The following is a 10,480-nucleotide window of genomic DNA, read 5'->3' as shown; positions in this document are numbered from 1 at the left end:
GCAAAGCGGATTCACATCTCTTTTGTTTGCTGAAATTATGATGACAGTTTTCCAGAGTATTACATGGTTTTCTGGAAGTCTAGATTGTCATTATGGATAAGCAAGACTATTTCCTGCTTCTGAAAAAAAGGGTAATATTTTTTTCCCAACTGTCTTTCATTTTTCCAGTGAAATCTTCTCAGAAGTAGCCTAAAATAAAAGCATTATAGGATTGATGTAGACTGCCATTTCTTTTATATAGGATTAACTTTCATATAACTTTAACTATATTAAAATTTTCAATGATATCAAAATGATAAGTTAACAGAATGCCTAGATGGTTATCTTTTCGTATCTGTGACCTTTTGTATTTTAATCCCATTCACACTGGTTCTATATTAAAAAAAAAAAAAAAAAAAAAAAAAAAACAAGCAAAAAAGAAAAACCCCAAAAACAAACAAAAAAACAACTTTGTGCAGGCACCTTTAAATTCTCTGTTCCACATATTTTGTGGAGCCTGTTATTTGATCCGTAACTTCTTGCTGCAGAGCACGAGTGGCGCAATTATTCTGTTTAAATTCCTTATCAAGAACTCTTATTTAGCATCAGGTCAGCATGGTGCTAAATCTTTGGCTGAGGATCTTTGTGCCAGGACGGAGTTTCTCCTTAAGAGAACATGGGAGTGTGCTGCACATTGTAATAACCTTTTTTTCTGAAATGGAAGGGTGGAAAAAGTCCTTTAACTTGGTCAAAACCAATAGTCAGGTTATTTTTCTTCCTAAGAGTTTTGGAAGAGGATTTAGCTTATTTTGAGTATGATGGACATGGGCTTGGAAGGTTTTACCCAGTGAGTAAAATGAGCCTTAGCGGCAAAAGATCAGTCCCACATCCCAAATTGTCCTGACCTTAACATTTGACACAAGACCACCTGTACCAGAATTTTCTCCTAGGCATACTGATGTGAATATCATAGTTGAAATTTTTTAAAAGTGATGGAATTCAAAGGCCTAAAAGGCCTAAAAAATGACAATAGTATTTGATTAAAAAAAAAAAATACTAGTACATCATAAATTACTTGCTTAATATTCAGGCTTATGTTGGGAGGGTTTTTCTTTTTCCTGTATCATGTGGTACTTTAAGATTCCTCAGAAGAATGTAAAAAATAGACCTGCTTTGAATTTCTACAATAATTCCAGAATCATTGGAGAACACATTTTTCCTATAGATGATGGCACCATGAAGTAGCCTGACTTGTTTCTGCACTTACATTTTTTATGTTCTGAAGACAATCTTCTGATGATGACAAACACCAGCAGAAAGAGGTAATGAATTAGGTCTTTCTGATGGCATATCACCAAGTGCTGGAAATAAATTTGAGCTGAAAATACAATGATGACTGCTGGAAAAGGAAGCATATAATAATAATCTGATTGTAAAATTAACATTGAAGACAGAACCTGAGCAAAAAACCAAACTTAAAAGCCTTCTGTGATGAAAACCACGTTTCCAAACCATGTTGAGATGGTGAAGATGGCAAGGAAAGGGAAAGCCTTTAGAAAACTGGAATTGTTCTTAAACTTTCTTTACTTCCCCTGCATGATTTAGACTGTCAGGAGATAGAAACTTCTTTTTAAACCTCTGCAAAAGGTTGTTTGTAAAACCCTCCAAAAATCTGTGTCATTTTCAATTCAAATATTTTGTATTTTATGGCTGGAGGGAATGGTGGGAAACTTGCTAGGAGCCAACATGAACACCTGAAGTACATATTAAAAAAAAAAAAACCAAATTGTTCTTTGGCACTAGTTACAGCAGTTGGTGGAAGTTCTGTTAGGGATCTCTACAGATCTGTTAAGAGGTCGTTTGTCCATGATGGGAGAACCTGATGAGCCTCCACAGGCTCGAATGAAGGACGGAATAACTTTTTGTTCCTGGAAATGATGCCTTAAGCTTTAGCTTTCATGTTTTTCACATTCTGTGCTGCCTAGGGATGCAGTTCTGAGCCTCATATTAAGTGCCAGTCAGCTCTCTTCATAGAGTAGGGAGACAAAACAAATCCTTTTCCTGACAAAGACCAAGGACAATTTTCAGGCCCAGAAGTACAGACAACGGTGGGCTGAAGGGAGGAATAAGAAGGATGAAACCTCACACCTTGAAGCTATAATTGGACAATTAAACCCCAATATGCAAATGGACCAAAACTTATAAAAGTGTGAGATCTCGTGACCGGTCATCCATTTTGTGACCGTTCTTAGTCCACCTTGAGTGTAGCCCTGGTCAGGCCCTGTCCTGCCCAAGGTGTACTCTAAAGGCCTTTCAATAAATACTTACTTTAGCTCTTTCCAGTCTCTCTGTTCCAGATCAGCTCTCCCAAGGTATCAGGTAGGTACATGGTCCCCTTTAGGATTCAGCTGCAAGAATCTGGAATTTCTTCCAAGTCTACAGGTGGAGGGAAATTCCACAGAACAGCAAACTGAGTTGAAGTAGTGGTGGTGGGGGGGGGCTATGAGATGCTGTAATCAGTTTTGTTGTCTTTGTGGTGTATCTGCTGGAATGTTTGAGTCAAATGTGAGCTGGTTAATGGCTGTTTGTTTAATGTGCGGTTTTAAGATTGCCAACATTGTCCAGAGTGCGAGCTGAGTTTTCTATTGCTATAAACTGATAAAAAAGGCAGATAATTTTTGCACAGCTTTGCCTTTGCCCACTTATAATAAGTAAAGAAGATTTAAATATTGTTTATATTGTGCTCTCAGCAAGCTGGTTTTTGGCTGCCCTGAGTGATTCTGACATACAGTGAGCACCACAAATCATGGCTGCTTTATCCAACTCCACTCTGCCGTGAGGTTTTGCTGGCTTAAGACTACCACACTTGCATGATGAGTTGAACTAAAGATACCAGAAATATCAGGACCTACATAGGTGGACATAAATCTAGGGACTGAGTCATGCTTTGTGCTCAAGGTAACTAAATATAAAACCTGCAAAGCAGGCCTCACAACCTTTACCTTTTCACCTGCTGAAGAGGAAATGTTTCTGCCAAGAGAAACTGTTCTAATTTAATTAACTTGTTGAATGGTGGTCTCTCTTGCATCCAAAATATGATTGGCTGAACAGATTTTAAAAATTTTTTGAGGTTTCCTCAAGATGTTTTCTAGGAGTAGAGGAATGGGTGGTCTGGGTTTGTTTTTTCCTGTCCAAAACCAGGTAGATGGCTACTGGTTTGTCAGGCTGGGCCAGAAATAATTTGTGTTGATGACTTGCAGTTAAGTGGCCTTGATGTGGTATAAGATTTTCAGTAGAATTGTTCTACTTCCAGCAGAAACAGTGTCAGGCCCGCAGTTCTTATTTTACTGTATTTTAAGAGTGTTTTAATCACACTCATGGATCTTCCTCTCTCCAGAGTACAGATGGCTAACATTTATTCAAAGAATTATGGCAAAGGAAGAGTTAGATGAATTTTGTTCTTGAAAAGAGAAGCTATTAAACTATTCCAGTCTATTATTCAAAAATAGTGTTATTCCCTGGAACGACTGAAATCCTAATGAGGAAATGAATACTTATGCCAAAATGTATTTTATATTCAATCTCATTGTGTACCATGATTCTACCAAGAAAGGCTTTCCAAAGGCCAAACCTTAATTATTTTGCTGCCATTTTACTCCAGATAAGCACTAAAGCATTTCTCTCATATGGTTTTTTTTCCCACCAAGTAAAATCTAATTTTGATTTCGTACATTGCAGAGTGACTTGCTTTTAAAGAGTCTATTAGTGAAGTCTTCAAGGCCTTTTTATTTCTAGCGCAAGAATGTGAGTTTCATTATACTCCTATGTGGTTAGAAAATATTACTAGATTATCTCCATAGCTGGGGAAAAAAAGGTCACAAAATGCTGAAGCGTTATGATGGTCACTGCTCAATCATCTGGGGTGTCTAGAAGAATTTGGAGTTCAGAATTGAATTAGGCATGCAGCTTAACAGAAATCAGAAGTAGATGTTTTAGCTTCCTACAAAACAAGAATAAATTTAAACAGCAGAACACTACTTATTTAGTACAAGAAATTGGATAAGGGTTGTTGTGTTAATGGATATTTGGGAAGATTAGGTGCTTTTTTCTCCCCCACTTGTGAATTGGTTTTTTCTTTAGTTTTAGGCACTGATGGATTTGAATAGCTTTATTTAAAGAATGAAGACAAATTTCTTCTACATCAGGGTTAGAGAAGTGAATTTCTCTTTTCTATCTTGAATTAGGTCTGAGGAAAATGATTGAAATCCTGCCTTGTGTGGGTGGTTCTCTTAGACTTCTGCTGTCACTATTTTGGGTTAATTATTTACTGAAACTACATCACAGCCCTCCTATGCACCAAGTGAGTTCTCTAAACACTGGGTAAAATTCATGCTCGTTCTCTCCTTTTTGTTAGGAAATAATAAGAGGAAAAATGTTCAAAGAGAAGACAGGGAGAATTCAGGATTTGCATGGGGACAGAGGAATAACATTATCTGCTGACTCTTTCTCAAAACCATCTGGAGCAAAGCTGACTGTTTTGTGTGCTCTGCAAAGACCAGTAGGGTTCTGGAATATCAGAAAACCTGTTTTCTATGAACTGATGTGTTTGGGACTCATGATGGGCACAGAGCTTGCAGCTGAAGTGCTTCTAGAAGAACAAAGAAACTCTGAGGCTGCAGGACTGGGTTTCTACAGGAATAGGCAACAGCTGAGGAAAGCTTCTGAAGAGATATCTATTGGAGTAGCAACCTTTTGGGGAGGCAGACACAGCCAAAAGTGATTTTCCCAAGGTGCATTTTTGCTAATTAATAACATCCAATTGCCATGTGGAAAGAGGAGCCAGGATAACTCTGAAATGCCCTGAGAGGATACTGCAATGAGAAACACAGCCTTTCCTTACAGCACTTTGAGACCTGTCACTTCAAAATAGACAAATATATATATATATATATATATATATATATATATATATATATATATATATATATTCACAGCGAATATCCCTGCATGGCTTTACACAGCCGCAGCTGTGCTGGATTTGAGCCCAAGAAGCCAGACTTGCCCAGGCAGCCCTTCCCTGTCACGAGGTGGCACTGCAGAGTGGGTTTGCAAGTACAGCCTTTGGGAATCCTTCAAGGGCAAATTTCTATTGGAGAGGTTTGTGATTTCTGCATGGCTTCAGATTCTTGGTTTTCTTCAGAATCAGTCCAGAGATCTCGCCAACTTGCAAACTGCCTGCAGTCACAGCCTGAAATTATATTTTCTTGAAATTATTCTTATGTAAGTCTATTTAATTAAAAATTACAATGGGTAGTGTTTTACAGGTGCGATGAAGGCAGGAAAAAGACCCCCAAACCAGCAGAAACTCAGCAGTAATGGCAGTGAAAAATTTGTCCAACATCACAGCATGGTAAGCATTAAGTCACTGTATCAATTTACTTGATTAGGGCTGTCAACAGAATGCATCTTTATTGATTCACTTCTGTGGGGCTGATACATCATCTTGAACTGGAATTAAAATGCTGGGATTTAACATCAGGGGATTCAAGGGGCTCAAGGCCAAGAGTTACAAAGAGACAAGTTGGAGAAACTGCTGTAGGTGAATTGCTCCGGGTGACAGAGATCAGATCACCTTTATAAGATGATCAACTAGAATTGCTTCCACAAAGTGTGTAGCAGAAGTAGCAGGTTTTACTCGCACAGTGCTTGATGGATTCCCATCTACAAGGTGACAAATCCTGTTAGCAAAGTCCCTTCTCTTTCTCAGGGGAGGGAGAAACGGAAAAGAAGGTTTTTTCTTTTTGCTACAAACCTTTCTTTGTCAAAACAACTGGAACCATTACCAAAGGATTCATTCAAACCCCCTAGGATTAGGATTGGTGGCTGTAGTTAAGGACCACTTCAGTGCAGGCACATCTCACTGATGATGCTGAGCTCAGAGGTGACATCCTCTAACAACACACTACTGTTCAGGTTTCAGCTCCCATCTCTGTGTACTGTAGTTGTCAAGAAAACTTTCCAGCAGGGAATAATGAAAGAGAAATGAGTTTTTGTGGAGTGCTACAGAAACAGGGCCCTGGAGCTGCTGCTGCTCCTCTGGTGGGACATGTAACTCCTGCTGCCTCTTCCCTCTCTCCCCTCAGTTTTGTCATGGGACATGAATAGCAGAATTTCTCCTTGGTATCTGGAGAAATAGCGCTGTAGCTGGTTCTGCCTGTTTGCTAATTTGTGACATTTGCAATGTTGAAGAGCTGTACTCTTGGGCACATATTGACATTTAATTAGGAAAATTACTCTGTGTTGGCTAGATCTAAATGTCAATTTATTAAGGCAATATATAGGTAATTTATCATGTAATGTATGTTCTGTACTAGATTAAAAAAGGATTGAAAATAATAGTAATTAAAAAATTCCATTCCAAAAATGTGTGAGCTACCATATGGCTGGCTACTGTAGCATAACAGAATAACAAGAACAGTTAATTATGTCAGGCGAGAATGTGTTAGAAAATCCGTTTAAATAATCATGGATCACCTGGTACCCATCAGTATCTTTTTAGAGATGCTTTGTATGGATTTCCTCTCCTTAGAGCTAATTTTGCACAACCCAACCCAAAAGGCTTTAGACTGGCTCAGCTTTAACAAAATAGGCCTATCTAAGGGTGTTAAATAAAGCCTGGCAAATGCCTGTGGCTATTTGCTGTACACCCACTTGAGCTCATCAGTTCATCACATGCCCAAGATCTTTTCACTAAATAAGGGCGAAATTCTCCAGTGCCTTTGGTGCTGGGTTTACTGGGAGTCCTCCGCAGCCACAGACTGTGCAACCAGCACTGAGCTCTTTGACCTGGACACCTCCAGCAAGGAGAAGTGTCTGGAGACAGCCTCACATGCACATTCCAGCCAAGCTGCTCGAGCTGGCAGGAGCAGAAGGGACAGGAGAGTGGGAAGCTGTAGCAAAGCACAAGCTGGATGGCGTAGACTAAAAATGCCTGCTGATGAACAGCCTTTTTGTGACTGCGATTAAAGAGTAATTTCTCTCAGTGGTGGGGCTATTTCAGCAAAACAAACTTGCTTGAGTGCACCTCTCCAGGGGTCAGATCATTTAGAAAATGAGTGGTACTGGTGAGTGGTGAGGACAACGGTATGTTGAGAATTAACACCTCATAAAACTGAGCTGAAAATACAGATTTTAGGTTGACAGATTCCATTAATCCACAGCAACAACCCTATTCCATGCATGCTTTAAGTAGTGTTGCAGGGCAACCAAATATTTCCCATCAAGTAAGCACCCAGAAGTCTTGCTGATTATCTGAGCTACAGCTGCATCTGCCAAACTAGGCTGGAAATCTCCAGAGGACATGCTTTTCATTAGATTTCTAATATTTCCCTTTTCTAGTCAGGCTGGAAAGATGAGAGCATCCTGCCCTTGCTCCTGGTCCCAGCCAGAGCCAAGAAACAGAGAAGCATGTGAAAAGGGTGTGGGGAAGAACAACAAAGTCCCTCTTGCCACTCTTTGATTTTGTGAAAGAGATGGGGAGAAGGATCGATCAGTCCTGAACTCTCTGCTCAGCTTCAGGCATTCCTAGGATTTTGCTAACATTAACAGGTTCAGCACCAGAGAGCTGTGCTTTTTTCTCATCAGTGACCTTGGACAAAGTTAAACTTTTTAGACTGCCTGGCAGTCTAAAAGAGATGGCTTCTCTTTCTAGTTGTTATGCTGGCAACTGCTTCAGTAAACAGAGATGATCTGCAGAGACCTGGGATTAGGCTGCTCTGAGTATACCAACACTTTTTGGAAGGGGCAAGTAAACAAATTATCAACGTATTCCATAGGGGCTATCCAACCACCAGAGATCTGGAAGCAGCCAGATGATCTGCAAGCAGAGACTTCACATAGTGTATGCACTTCAAATTAACCAGGAAACTTCAGGTGGAAGAGAGTTAAACCATTTCGTCTTCTGGCACAGAACTAATCCTATGTGTCAGAGCTGAGCAAATGAGCTCTGCTTGATGTAAAGTGGCAACTTGATCTGCTACTGCTCATCTGTAGACACCTTGAAGGACTTTATACCCAAACTATAATTTTTTCTATCTTTTCATGTGACTAGCTAACAGGAATGGTTAACAGTTCCCTTTTTAAATTCTATTTTCTCTCCAGCTGCCCACCTGATTTTCCAACTGGTCTTGGATACTCTATTGGGCATCACTCTTCTCCAAGAGAAAGGAAAGTTCCTTGATCTCTCTCACTGGGATTCAAAGAAGAATGTCTTCATTTCCTTCCCTGAGGCTGTGGTTGATCATTTTTGGTTTGATCAGTCCTAGAGTACAACAGCACCTTTCCACGTAAAATGCACTTTTATACTCCATCAGTCTCTAATAAATTTTATATGACTTGGGAAATCCTGCTAGCAGGAGAGGGCTGGAATAGAAAGCTGAGGGAAGAATGGCAAGAAGAGATTTTCCTTTATGAACAGTTGTAAAGTGAATTTATTCTCCTGACTACCTAAATCTTACAGCTTCTTTTCATTATCTCAGTGCCAAGGACCAAAATGAGTCAAGAATTGTCTTGTTTGTCAATCAAATGGTTACATTGAATCCAAAGGTGCTACAAAAAGTAACATTTCAACTCCTAAATTTACCCTGCAATTCCTTAAGTCAGCATCTAGTTTAAGGAAGGAAATTCATCCTGTGTAGTAAATGTTAGTAAAAAATGTGCTCTTGTTGATTGGTTTTGATCATAAAATTTAGCAAAGGAAAAATTTGCTACAAGATATATAAAACATATTTCTATGCACATTTACTTACACACTTAAAGAAATGTTTTATTGCCCTCGTGGCAAGACAAATTAGAATAAATGACTGACTTTATCCTACACTGTTATTAATCTTGTATGTCTGCAGCCACTGTGTGCATACCAGAGATTTGTAACGAGAGTCTGCAGCAACAGCAATCATGAAGATTAACTGGGATATTAGTGTGAAATCAAACTGGCATTGATTAGTAACTGCAGTGTCTGGAGTAAGTGGGGAGCTGGACTCAGAGAGAACAGGAGGATTTCTCAGTCTTATTCCAGCCCTGCAATTGTTTGGTGCACTTTTCAATCTTACCAAGAGACAAACGTGTCAATGAGATTTTGTCTTCAGGAAGCTTTGGGCCAGAAAGTGGATTTTAATTGATTTCTGCCCCATCCAAATCTGGCTATTTGAATCAAGAAATCCAGTGGCATTGCACGAGGACTAAATTTTGCCTTGCTCTGTAAACTTGGCTTGTTGCTTATGGCTGGGATGCAATGTGCACAGAGTGCATTAAAATACAATATTCCATTTTAATACCTACGTAGCACAACTTCTGCAAGAATTATACTGTTGATGATAAATAATGTCAGGCAGAGCAAGTTTCTGAGTCTATGAGCAGACTTAATGAAACCTAAACTGAGAAAATACGGTGAGGAGAGCTGGTGAAGATAGCAACCTTTTATATATCATTTCAGGAGGGCTGTCAGAGAAGAGCTGCCCTTTCTCCCAGGTGTCCCCTTCTGAAGTTTTAGACTCTGTGCTTTCCTGCCAGAATACCTGGCTGTGTCCTGACTGAGCTTAGCCTTGAAAGCAGCTGGTTTTAAAGCAGACAAGGCAACCCACACTGGCTCACGTCCCCCTGTAGAAGGAGAGTTGGAGGTACGTCAGGAAAATCAGCCTGCAGCATCAAGTCCTGCACACTCTGGGCACCACATGCTGCACAGAGCTTCGTGGAACAGGAAGAATGACATTTGTGTGTCCTGATTTGTAAGCCAAGAACTCTACTTCCCAGAAACACTCTGCAATCACTGTGGGGGATGAAATAAATAAGATTACCTTGCTGGAATGGGTTGCTGTAACCACAGCATATATTGTTAGGTTTTGTTCTGTAGAAAAAGAATTTAGTCCTGAGGTCTTTGGAAGGGGAAAAGGGGAATTAAATGCTATATGTTGTGTTGTTTTGTATTATTTTTGTTTTAAGGCCAAAAGTGGCCCTTATAATAATTTAATTAGATATTCTGCATAACCCAAGGCAAAGAATTCGACCACTAATAGCTGCATCCAACTTGTAGCTTCTGGTTAGGTTGTATTTTAGAAAGATACCCTGAAACAGTGGTGTGTTTTCAGAACAGTCTTACCATCTGAAAATTCAGGGGACTGTATATGTTAGGGGAGCACAGATCAAACTACTTAGTACTTGCCTTACAAAATTTGAAATATACTTACATATAGATAGGAAATGTTGCTTTATTATAAGCTGAGTACTGCATTTATAAATCAACCAGGATTTCTGAGAACTTGGATCTAGGGGAGTCTGTTTTACAGTGATGCCTTTCAGGGGGAGGGTGCCTTTGTGATGCTCTGATGTCTGATGGGGAATGAGCACATCCTCTAAGCCATAGCAGAAATTCTGCTTCTCTGCCTATATTCCTACTTAGCTGTCTAGCTATCTATCTTAATACTTAAAGATATAAAGAATATGT

The sequence above is a fragment of the Chamaea fasciata genome, unplaced genomic scaffold, assembly GCF_029207755.1.
Source record: "Chamaea fasciata isolate MVZ Bird 193981 ecotype frontalis unplaced genomic scaffold, bChaFas1.0.hap1 SCAF_5, whole genome shotgun sequence".
NCBI lineage: Eukaryota > Metazoa > Chordata > Aves > Passeriformes > Sylviidae > Chamaea > Chamaea fasciata.
Note: the sequence above shows the minus strand (reverse complement) of the source record.